The sequence below is a fragment of the Chenopodium album genome, chromosome 1 (genome assembly GCF_948465745.1).
Source record: "Chenopodium album chromosome 1, dcCheAlbu1.1, whole genome shotgun sequence".
Lineage (NCBI taxonomy): Eukaryota > Viridiplantae > Streptophyta > Magnoliopsida > Caryophyllales > Amaranthaceae > Chenopodium > Chenopodium album.
In genome coordinates this window covers 61,597,268-61,609,325 of record NC_137834.1, presented here as the reverse complement: position 1 = coordinate 61,609,325, position 12,058 = coordinate 61,597,268, and the positions used below count along the sequence as shown (strand labels likewise).

At 39.0% G+C, this 12,058-nt stretch overlaps 1 non-coding gene across 1 annotated transcript; it reads left to right on the top strand.

The window, feature by feature from the left end:
* Positions 1-4,620: 4,620 nt before the first annotated feature.
* Positions 4,621-4,726, top strand: LOC145565558 (small nucleolar RNA R71). The gene has a single exon (XR_014095053.1). It is a non-coding gene; the product is annotated as a small nucleolar RNA R71 (small nucleolar RNA).
* Positions 4,727-12,058: the final 7,332 nt, after the last annotated feature.

The window sequence follows — 12,058 nt, the reverse complement described above, 5'->3', positions numbered from 1 at the left end:
GCACGGTGTTCAAGCTCCACCGAGAGATGGCAAGACTTGCCATAGAAAAAGCGATATGGAGTGGTACCAATAGGCGTCTTGAAAGCCGTCCTATAAGCCCAAATAGCATCATCTAACTTGTCCGACCAATCCTTTCTATTCCTTGCAACCGTCTTCTCAAGAATGAGCTTAATTTGACGATTGGAGACCTCGACTTGGCCACTCTATTGAGGATGATATGGGAGGTCGAACCGCTGATGTACTCCATGTTTCCTCACCATCTTTTGGAAGGCGTTGTGAACAAAATGAGATCCGTTATCGCTTATCACAGCCTTAGGTACGCCAAACCTTGGGAAGATGATTTTGTTGAACAACTTCAACACTACTTTCTGGTCATTAGTAGGGGAGGCAATGGCCTCAACCCATTTAGAAACATAGTCCACAGCCTCAAGTATGAATTGATTACCATATGAAGATGGGAATGGTCCCATGAAGTCAATCCCCTAAACATCGAACACCTCTAGCTCAAGAATGGGCTGTTGAGGCATCTCATTCCTCTTGGAGATATTCCCAACCCTTTGACATCGGTCGCATGACTTTACAAAGCCCCATGAATCTTTGAAGAGATGTGGCCACCATAAACCACATTGAAGAACCTTAGTGGTGGTTTTTGAAACGCCCATATGACCGCCACTTGGATCTGAATGGCACATCTTTAGAACACTTGGCACCTCTTCATTCGGGACACAACGCCGAAACAAGCCATCCACCCCGCGTTTATACAAGATTGGTTCATCCCACAAGTAATGTCTTGCCTCCCTCTTGAGCTTCTTCTTTTGGTTCATGAAGAAAGAAGGTGGAAACTCCCCACATGCTAGAAAGTTCACCAAGTCGGCATACTATGGGAGATCCTTAACCTTAATGGCATACAAGACATCACCAATCATTCTATCTTCAATTGGTAGACCATCATCATGAATTTGATCACCCTCAAGGCGAGAAAGATGGTCCGCCACAACATATTCCGCACCCTTCTTATCCCTAATCTCTATTTCAAAAGTTTGTAATTCAAGAACCCAACGAATCAACCTTGGCTTGGACTCTTTCTTGGCAAATAATTTCTTGAGATCCGCATGATCCGTGAAGAAAATGGTCTTGGAACCCAACAAATAACACCGAAATTTCTCGAAAGAGTGAACAATGGCCAAGAATTCTTTTTCTGTTGTTGTGTAATTCTTTTGGGCCCCATTTAGTGTCTTGGACATATAGTAAATGACATAAAGCTTCTTGTCCACACGTTATCCCAAAATACCTCCAATTGCCCAATCACTAGCATCACACATCAATTCAAATGGTAGATCCCATCTTGGGGCTTGAACAATGGGGGTAGAGATTAATGCCTTCTTCAATCTATTAAATGCTTCCCAGCATTTATCATCAAAAACGAATTCAACATCTTTTTGAAGAAGATCATTAAGGGGCTTGGCAATGAGTGAGAAATCCTTGATGAATCTTCTATAGAAACCCGCATGACCCAAAAATGATCTCACTCCCTTGACATTCACCGGAGGTGGAAGCTTCTCAATAACCTCAATTTTGGCCTTATCCACCTCTATTCCTTTATGAGAGATCTTATGCCCAAGCACTATCCCTTCCTCGACCATGAAATGGCATTTCTCCCAATTCAAGACAAGATTAACCTTTACACACCGAGACAAACATTTCTCAAGATTAACTAGGCACTCTTCAAATGAAATCCCACCTACGGAGAAATCATCCATAAACTCCTCCATTTCTTCCTCCAACGTGTCTCCAAAAATGCTCATCATGCATCTTTGGAAAGTTGCAGGGGCATTACAAAGGCCAAAGGGCATTCTCCTATAGGCAAAGGTCCCGAATAGCCATCAAGGAAGCAATAGAACTTGTGCCTTGTTAGTCTCTCTAACATTTGACTAATGAATGGAAGGGGAAAGTGATCCTTTTTGGTGGATGTATTTAGACGTCTATAGTCTATACACATCCTCCAACCGGTGACCGTCCTAGTTGGAATGAGCTCACCACTCTCATTCTTGACTACGGTCATACCCCCCTTCTTAGGAACGACATGAACGAGATAAACCCACCTATAGCTTGAGATGGGGAATATGATTCCTGCATCCAAGAGCTTGGTGATCTCTTTTTTCACCACCTCTCCCATCTGAGGGTGTAGCTTTCTTTGCCGTTCAATAGAAGGAAGGGCGCCTTCCTCAAGCGTTATGTGGTGCATACACAAAGCGGGGCTTATACCTTTAAGATCATCGATAGTATAGCCCAAAGCACCTTGGTGCTTTCTCATGACACAACATAACGCTTGAGCTTGGCTTCTCGCTTAAGGATGCACTAACAATTATGGGGTAAGTGGAATTTGGGCCTAAGAATTCATACCTAAGGTGTGATGGTAGAGGTTTGAGCTCTACCATAGGCACACCTTTACCTTCTTTTGTTGCGGCCGCTTGCAAAGCTTCATGGCTTGAGATCTTCAAGCACAATTGTTCATCCACTTCCTCCATGGTTCCATTAAGCAATTCCTCATACAATTCTACCTCCTTGCATGGTACACCTAGCTTGTCTTTGTTCAACAAAACATTCTCAAGAGCATTGTTAGAGGTGAGCAAGTGCTCATGCATGGAAGACACAACATGATCAAGAGAGTCAATCATCATGCAATTTTCAAGAGAAGAACTTGGATATTTCATGCTTTCGTTCAAATCGAATTCTATGACCTCATCTCCTATCTTAAGGGAAATCTTTGCACACTTTACATCTATCATAGCACCCGAGGTAGCAAGAAAGGGTCTACCTAGAATAATTGGAATGGTAGCATCTTCATCCATTTCTAAGACAACAAAATCCACCGGGAACACAAACTTCCCAACCCTCAATGGAACATCTTCCACTTTACCTTTTGGAAACTTGATTGACCTATCGGCTAGTTGCAAGGTAATGTTAGAAGGTAAGAGTTCCCCTAGACCAAGTCTTTGATAAACCGATTATGGCATTAAGTTTACAATAGCTCCTAAGTCACATAAGGCATTATCAAATTGCATCTTGTTAATAGCACAAGGGATGGAAAAGTTTCTGGGGTCTTTCAACTTGGGTGGCATTTTGTTCATGATGATTGCACTACAATTTTCAGTCAAATTGATTGTCTCCACAACATCACAAGTCCTCTTTCCGCTCAAAATGTCTTTGAGGAATTTGGCATAATTAGGCATTTGGTTGATTACATCGGTGAAAGGTAGAGAAAGGTGAAGTTGTTTGAGCATATCAATAAACCTCCTAAATTGCTCATCCAATTTGTGTCTCATGAATTTTTGGGGATAAGGGAGCTTGGGTTTCACAATCTCTTTCTCTACACTCACCTCTCTTGGTGTCTCAACCACAACCTCATCTAAAGATGCTCCACTTCCCTCATTCTCAACCAAAGCTTCCTTGGGGACCTCCTTGTTATCACTCCTCCTAGGCAATCTCTCCTCAGGAACCTTACCACTCCTTGCAACAATAGCATTCACGGGTTTCTTGGGATCTAGGCCTTGAGAAGGTGGAGAAGAAGGGCTTGCTTGGTCTTTCAAAGCACTAGCAAGTTGAGAAATTCGGTTTTCGAGCATTTTGTTGTGGGTCATCATTTCATTGAACTTCTTGTCACTAACGGCCATATATGTGTTCAACAACTTGGTTTGATTTTCAATTATTTCCTCCAAATTGGTCCTAGAAGAAGATGATTGTGAATAGGAATTTTCACCTTGAGTCTTTGAAAAAAATCCGGGTGGGGGACCTCTTTGAGAATTATTTTGAAAATTGCCCCTACCTTGGTTGTTCCAATTACCCCTATTTTGATTTTGACGATAACCTTGATTATGGTTTCCACTACCTTGGTTATGATTTCCATAACTTTTGTTTTGATTACCATAATTTTGGTTTTGATTTTAACTACTATAACCTTGATTGTTATAGTTGCCACGAGAACCTTAGTTCCCTTGGTTCCTATAACCACCACTTTGGTTATAGTTGTCAAAATTACCTTGGTTTTGGTAATTCCTATTCCATTAACCTCTTTGATTATTAAACCTTTTCACATTATTATTTGACACATAATTCATATGCTCACTCTCACTATTATCAAAATCATCACCACATTCCGGAGAAGCATGAGGGCAATTACAAGAGTCATGATCATAAGATCCACATGCATCACAAAAAAAGCAACCACTAGGCATATTATTTGAAGAGGGAGGGGGTTGAGAAATAGAAAAGGTACCTCTCCCCTTAAATTGGGAGGGAGAATTCGAAGCTTGAGAAGAAAAGGAACCTTCCAACTTGGCCTTGATTGCGGTCATTTCTTTCCTCAAGGTTGTCATTTGTGAGGATAAGTTGTTGATCGCATTTAGATGGTCTATAGAGTACACCGAAGAGCCACTCTTGCTAGTTGAATCCCTCTCACCATCTTGCCAATCTCTATACTACTTAACCACGTCCTCTATAGTGTCCACCACTTCCTCTTCCGTCCGATTCATTATGAGACCTCCGGCACCTCCATCGAGGCATGATTTTCCTTGAGGACTTAGGCCACCATAGAAAATTTGAATGACTTGATAAGTTGGAATTCCGTGGTGGGGACATTCCCTTTGATACTCCTTATACCTCTCCCATGCTTCGTAGAGGCTTTCATTAGGTCTTTGCTTGAACCCTTGAATCAAAGCTCTAGCCTCCGCCGTTTTCTTTTGTGGGTTGAATCGGGACAAGAATTCCTTGGTGACTTCGTCCCATGTTCGAAGTGAATTTGGCTTTACCTCCTTATCAAACTACTCCAAGGCTCGGCCTATGAGAGAAAATGGGAACAACTTTAGCCGGATGAATTCTTGAGAAACTCCATTCACTTTGATAGTATTGCAATACTTTCCGAACACCTTGAGATGGTTCAACGGACTCTCATTCTTAGCTCCGCTATATTGTCTCCTTTCGATCAAAGAGATCATCGCCGGCCTAATTTCGAAGTCATTCGTCGGTGTTGTAGGTGGAGCAATTCCACTCTCAAACTTGTACGCACCGGGAATTCCCAATTCTTTCAAAGCAACTCTTGGTTGATCTCCCATACTTAGTTCCTCTTCAAATCCTTCTTCGCTTGAAGAACTAAATTCAAAGGATCGACTAGCAGTTCTTCTCCTCAAAAGAGTCCTTTTGATTTCCGGGTCAAAAGGCACAATGGATCGATCACGAGCTCTATGCATGCAAAACTCAATGAAAATATTAGTAGCACGGCTAAAAATGTAGCCTTAAGAAACAAAATCTTTTTGTATTTTTTTTTTCAATTAAAATGAAATAGACTCAACAACTAAAGCTGAGCACCAATTTCACTCCCCGGCAACGGCGCCATTTTGATAGAGGAAAAAACTAGTCGTTAATAGCCTATCCCAAAATCAAACACTATTTATAAAATCATAAACAAACCTAAAACGAGTATAGGTAAGTATAGGGTCGAACCCAAAGGAGTTAGTTGATGTTCTCTTTAGCCTAAATCAAGCTATTTCGGAGATTGAAGTGAGAAAATAGTTGGTGTTATGATAGCAAAACTAGACTAATCAAGTAATTCAATAAGCCAAATGCTAGGGATATTGGTTCCACATGGTAATTCAATAATCGTGCTAATCGACAATTTCTTCGATTGATTCAAGCATTGCAAAGGACAAACAATAGAAGCAATCAAGAGAGTTCAAGAGCTATCTCCTAGAGGTCAAACTAGGGGTCACTATGAGTGGCTAACCAAGGAAATTCACAATTGAACTCAATCAATTAAAGCAATTCTCAAATTGATGGATCATGTCATTAAGAAATGCAATGCAATCTAGATTAATCTTATAGGTTAATCATTCCTAATCTAATTAATCACATGCAAAACTATGTCAACCAATTTAATTGAAACAACAATTCAATCAATCAAAGATCATCAACTAGCACAAATTATCAATCAAGCATGCTTCCCCTTCTCCCTAGCAACTAATCTACTCACTAATCATGGTGTAACTCAAGAACAAATCACTAGACTTAGCATTGATCATCATTCTAAATAAAAATCAAGAGAAAGCAATATCAACTACAATATCCAATTCAAATACAAGCAATACTAACAATCAAAGATGAAACTAAATCAATCAAGTAAGAGATGAACTAGAAGAAGAAAATCTTACTAACATTAATGATTGAAAATGAAGAAATCCAAGCACAAATGATCCAATGTTGAAATACAAATCCAAATCCAAGAACTTCTCTCTAACTTCTCTCTAATTTCTCTCTCTAGAATTAAGCTAATGAAAATTATCTAAAAGTTAAGTTCAAAAAAAGGAATTACAAGTGTATTTATAGGCAAAGAAGAAAAACGGGATTCCCGCGCCCTCTCCAATAAACCCCGCGCCCGCGGAAAAATGGGTACGGAACCCATTAAAAATTCCGCGAGCTTCCTGGGCAACACCTGCGTCCGCGGGTCTTATATCTCGCGCCCGCGACAAAAGCACCTGCTCCCGCGGCAAGACCGCGGCGAATCCCCTGCTCCCAAAGGATGATCAGAGGGCCGCGGTCTCTCTGGTAAGAGCGGGCTCTCCAATCTTCCCGCTCCCGCGGCCAGACCGTTTAGAGTTTTTGGTCGAAATCTGCCACTTTTGTGCAAATGAGCCCGCGCCCGCGACCTTTATACTCGCACCCGCGGCAGACTGGCAGGGTTTGATGCCCTCTCCATGCCCTTTCTGAGCCCTCTCCAAGCCGATTATTTCCTACTTGCTTAGTTATTATAGCCCAACTTGATTCCCTTGCAAAGACAAATCCTAGATACCTACAAAAACAAACAACGAAAAGGAATATAAAAGAGAAAAAGAACCAAATAAAAGGAAAACAAGAAGAAAACACGAAAAACACAAGGAAAGAAAGAAAGAAAGAAAGAAAGAGATTAAAGGAAAAAGGACCAAAAATAAGTTAAAAAAGCATAAAAAAGGAAGATGAAATCATCCTAAAAGACTACCCTATGAGTGCCATAAATGACACTCATCATTGCGCAATTTCCAGGTTTAATTAATTTTAAGTCCGTACTAATTACTATGTGGAAATAAAAACCCTCGGTCATAGGTTAAATAAAATGAGCAAACACATGTGGGTTAGCACCAAATAAACCACGTAGCTTTTAGTCACGATGATGTAAAAAAAGAGTTCGCAACCTAAGGTCAAGATCTATGTTCAACTATTATTCAAGATTTGGGTGTCAAAAAGGTACCATGGTTAAGAGTTTGGACGCGTTAGCAAGGAAGCCTCCCTTGAGGGTGTATGCCAACGGGCGGCTCCGCGTGTTTGTGATGAAATCGAACTTGACTCCATGGTTTGGGTGGAGTTAATAACTCGGATGAACCCTTATTGCCATGAATGTTTTTGGGTTGATAGATCTTAAATCCCCCGAGGCTAAGACGTATGTTGAACACACATGTTTTTTCATAAAAACCGAAGGAAGTTGACTGTGAGAAGAGAAAATAAGCCACCGGACTAATTTGAGGACTGCCGTGACACGACAGAGTGTAGCGTGTCATGGTGCTGCACACCGCGTGACACGGCAATTTCTGGAGTGGCGCGGGAGTCAGAAAATCTGAATGGTGCCCTGTTTTCCTTCGTTCGCAATCAAGTTATTCAATTTTTCCTACGGGACAGACCTAAATGCGACGGTAAAACGTCTATGCTTATGCAAAAATGTCAAATTAATCACAGGAATTTTTTTCAAGAATCTTTCAAGTCTCATCCACTCATCTTAATTAAATACCGATCACTCAAATCGATAAATAACCAAGAATCCTCCCTAGTGGAGTTACCAAATTGTAGGCGTCGTTCGAAGTGCGCCTATGTTAAAGCATGTGTGAATATTCTTGGCACTCATAGGAAGTGGAAATTGACATATACGATTAGGGACAAAGCAAAGTAGGGAGCCGCCAACAAGTTTTTAAGGAACTTGTAAACCGTTCACGGATCATTATAAGGCAACCACAAAAAGGGACAACGATAGGCAACAACGATTAACCCGTGAAGGTTACACCCCATTCATAATCCATGATATTACTAACTCCATATGATTTGGAACCACGAAAGGAGGATCGGGGATGATGGTACGAAGTGAGTCATGGAGTCACATTCGCCCGTATTGGCCTCTACTCGATTCTTTTTGTGAAAAGTAATTCCTGCGATCTCAAAGGCATACAAACAAAATATTCAATTTGCTCCAAACTATTATTAGGCTAAATTGGTTTAATATTAATGCAACATATAATTCTAAAATATTGTGATCACTTGATTTGATAACAAGATTAAAAAAGAACCTAAACCGGTCGTCCAAATTATCTTATTAGGCGTGATTTTCAATTACATATATCCTTTAAACATGCAATATGGTGATCAATAAATATAATAAAATAAGCATTAATATTGAAAACAATTCAACAATAAATCAAATGACATAAAATCGTTAGAAAAATAATAGAAATAAAAGGAACATAATTCTTATTTTGATTTTGTTTGCTTGCAACTATAAAATAATGAACGAGTTATTAACTTCAAGGAAAAATAACAAAGCAATAATTAAATTAAATTAAATTAAAGAAAGTTGGTTTCGGGCCAAACCCTCAAACAGTTCTACCTTTCACGCCTTAGTTTAAGGACGGAACCTCGAGTAAAGTATGGACTCCTTGGAGTGTTTGAAGAAAGAATTTTGAAAGAATAAGGGTAGGCTAGTGTTTAGGCAACAGCATAGAAGAGAGAAAAGGAGAGTTAATTGATGCCCTGTACATCAGAAATGAGGGGGTATTTATATAAAAAATTAGTAGTAGGAACACACAGAACCCTAAAAAGATAAAAACCCTAAGAAAAAAACATCGCGACACGGCAGAGCACACTGTGACACGGTGCCAAGCAGCGTCACACAGGGGAAATTCCCATGACACTGGGGAAAACAGAGTGTCGTGGGAAATAATTAGGTTACGGAAGATAAAACGCGTGAAGTGTTTACGCGGAAAGGACACAGAGTGGCCCCGTGTCACAGCACAGACACTATGTCGCGGGGAATCCCACCGTGGCGCGGCATTAAACCCCGTGACGCGGGAAACTATGCATCCATTTTTCGGTCTAAATAAATTTTTGCCCTAATGTCGTTTAGCCTTTTTAAGTACTGATTGATAATTTCGGGCCATTTCTGATTTATTACTTATTAATTGGACCATAATAATAAAATAAAAAGGTTTGGGCCAAAATAATAAATAAAATAAAAAAGGTTTGGGCTAAAATTAAAAATAAACTATGCTTAAACTAAACATCAAGACTGATCCATGGACTATTTAAAAACTGAATTTAATTAAATACGAATTTTTAAGCACTCTCGGGATTAAATACTGAACCCGACCAATAATTGCGGTGAAAGATTGTTCATCATCGGGTTTGGTTTCGGGGAGACATTTTTAGGTGTCTATAGTAATCAAAGAGACTTTCTCCCTCTACCATTATCTTTGTGATCATTTGGTTTTATTTGTGATTGCTAATTTGTGGTTGTACCTTAATCCTACCTTTATTTTGTGTTAGCTTAATTAAGAATCCACTATTTCATTTATCTTGGTGATTGTTGAGATAGGTTTATCTTGTTTTGTTGATTTAAAATTGTGGTTTCTTGAATATTCCCCCTTTTTCTTGTGTTTCCTTGGTTTTTTCATATCACTATATCTACTTCTAGGAATTTGCAAGCCAATTAATTTTGTTTTTGTTAAGCACATGTTCGAACCCATTGTGGCTAAATTTATAAATTGTAAGTTAATTGCAGTATAATTTTGAGTTTTGTTTTTTATAATTTCACTTTGTTACAATTGGACTTATTTAATTCAACGAATTGTATGTTTATTTAGTTTTAGGATTGCAATGGACTTGAGCTATTCATATTCAGATAACGCAATTTCCAATGGTGATCTGGATTTGGTAATAATAGATTACACTTCAACTTATTATGTTAAAGCGAGAACGTTTACTAATTATTACTATACAGTGACAAATTTAGGCATTGGGTCTAATCTCAAAAAGGAGAAGGGATAGTAAGAAGGTATGAACGGATACCAAACTTGTGTTTTAGAGAGCTTGTGATGATTCATGTTACATACCGAACTAGGTTTACAGGACAACATCGAGTGTTAGAGCTAATGGGAAGCTTGTAGAACTTAGCCCTGAGATTTTCGAGGTATTGCAAAGTTCAATTTACACTGTCTGATTGTGCCAATATTATTATTTTAAAGTTTTAGGTTGCTTACTACGTGGATTGAACAGGACGATCACTTGACTGTGGGTGGGTTAGTTAAAGCTAAAGGTAGAGTCTCGATATATCAAGTAAGGGGTAGGAGTAAGGTTTGTTACTGTTTTATTATCTAAGTTGTAAAAATGGTAAGACCATTGGTTTCTATGTTGAAGTTGGTTGACCGGAATTTTTGGTATTGACATGTATTGTATGAACCAAATTTAACATGTTGTATTGAGTCATTCGGTAGAATATGTCAAAAGTTGGATGAAACAAGAAAGAAGTGGGTGCATAACATGGGATTTGGGGGAATGATTTACCTAGCATCAAGCATGCAACTTCCTAGACTGCTAGCCTATTGGATATTGAGTCGTTGTGATCCATTGAACAAGAATCTAATGTCTCCTGATGGTCAGTAGTTAAAGTTGTCCCAAAATCAAGTCCATTGGGTCATAGGCCTTCCTAATAATGGCAAAGTTGTACCGTTGAAGAAGAGTGTGGTTGGAAAGCTGCGTCTGAAGGTTGAAATGTTGTTGAACAAATACAGCCAATCTTGGGAGACCACAAATAGCATATATAAAGGAAAGGTATATACTGCTAAGGGTATATATACAATTAACTCATGCCGAATGAAACGGGTTGAGAGTGAGTGGGAAGATGACGAGGAAATCAAATTTAAGACATTATTTCTCATTTTGTTCTTGCTCATGATTCTTTGCATGACTCAGTCACCACGATTGTTTTCTGATCTTATCCCTGCAATGACGTGTGCAATGGAATGTGATTAGTATGATTGGTGTAACCTTGTATTCACAAAATTTATGGGTAGTGTCATGAGATTTTCAAAAAGGTTTTATTCCATAGGCTATGCTAGTAGCAGCAGGGGTTGTTTATTGTTCATTGTGGTTAGTGAACTGATATCATTCGAAGCATACTCTTTTAAATATCTTTCTATCTCGTATAAATGATTAATATTTTCTTGTGTAGGTTTATTATCTGGACAATTTTAATAGAGACCCTGTGAAGTGGGTTGTTTATTCAAGGATGAGTGTATGGGATATACAAACATTAGTGCTGTTGCCAAGCTTGATTGTCTCTATGCAAACAGTGACTGCGGAAAGCTAGGGGTAAGTAATGATAGATTCACCTCACTTGTGGGGTAAGTAAGTAATACATCATTGACATCATTATTAGACTAATGTTCGTGTACCTGCTTAGATGTTGGATGTAGCGTACGGGGAAAGACATCCAAGGGATTCCTCATAGTGACAGTCCTTTTACCGGTGTCCGTTTTCTGGTAAACATTAGTTATTGCAAGTAATTTTTAATACGTTTTATGATATTATTGATTTTATGGTTTTATACTTTCATCAGGTTTTTACTTCTAGATTATCAGAAACGTCGCAGGTGAAGCCTAGGAGGAAAAGGAGACTGAATCACACCGGAGAACTGTGGTTTACAAAGTGTATTGCTCCTATAAATGGGAATTTTTGTATAAACATAGATAAGCAAATTCCAGAGGAAGGTCTATACGATGATTGAATATCTGCAGCTCCTAACTCCACTCGTACTATGATATGGTAGTTTGGATGAGTAAACAGTATAGTCAGTCAGTTGTGACGTGATTAGCGGCATTGTACTCTACAAAACGAGAATTTCATTTGTTTGATTAGCGACATTGTACTCTACAAAACGTGAATTATTTATTACCTTGTTTCAGTCATTGGTTTACTTACGCAATAGTTTATA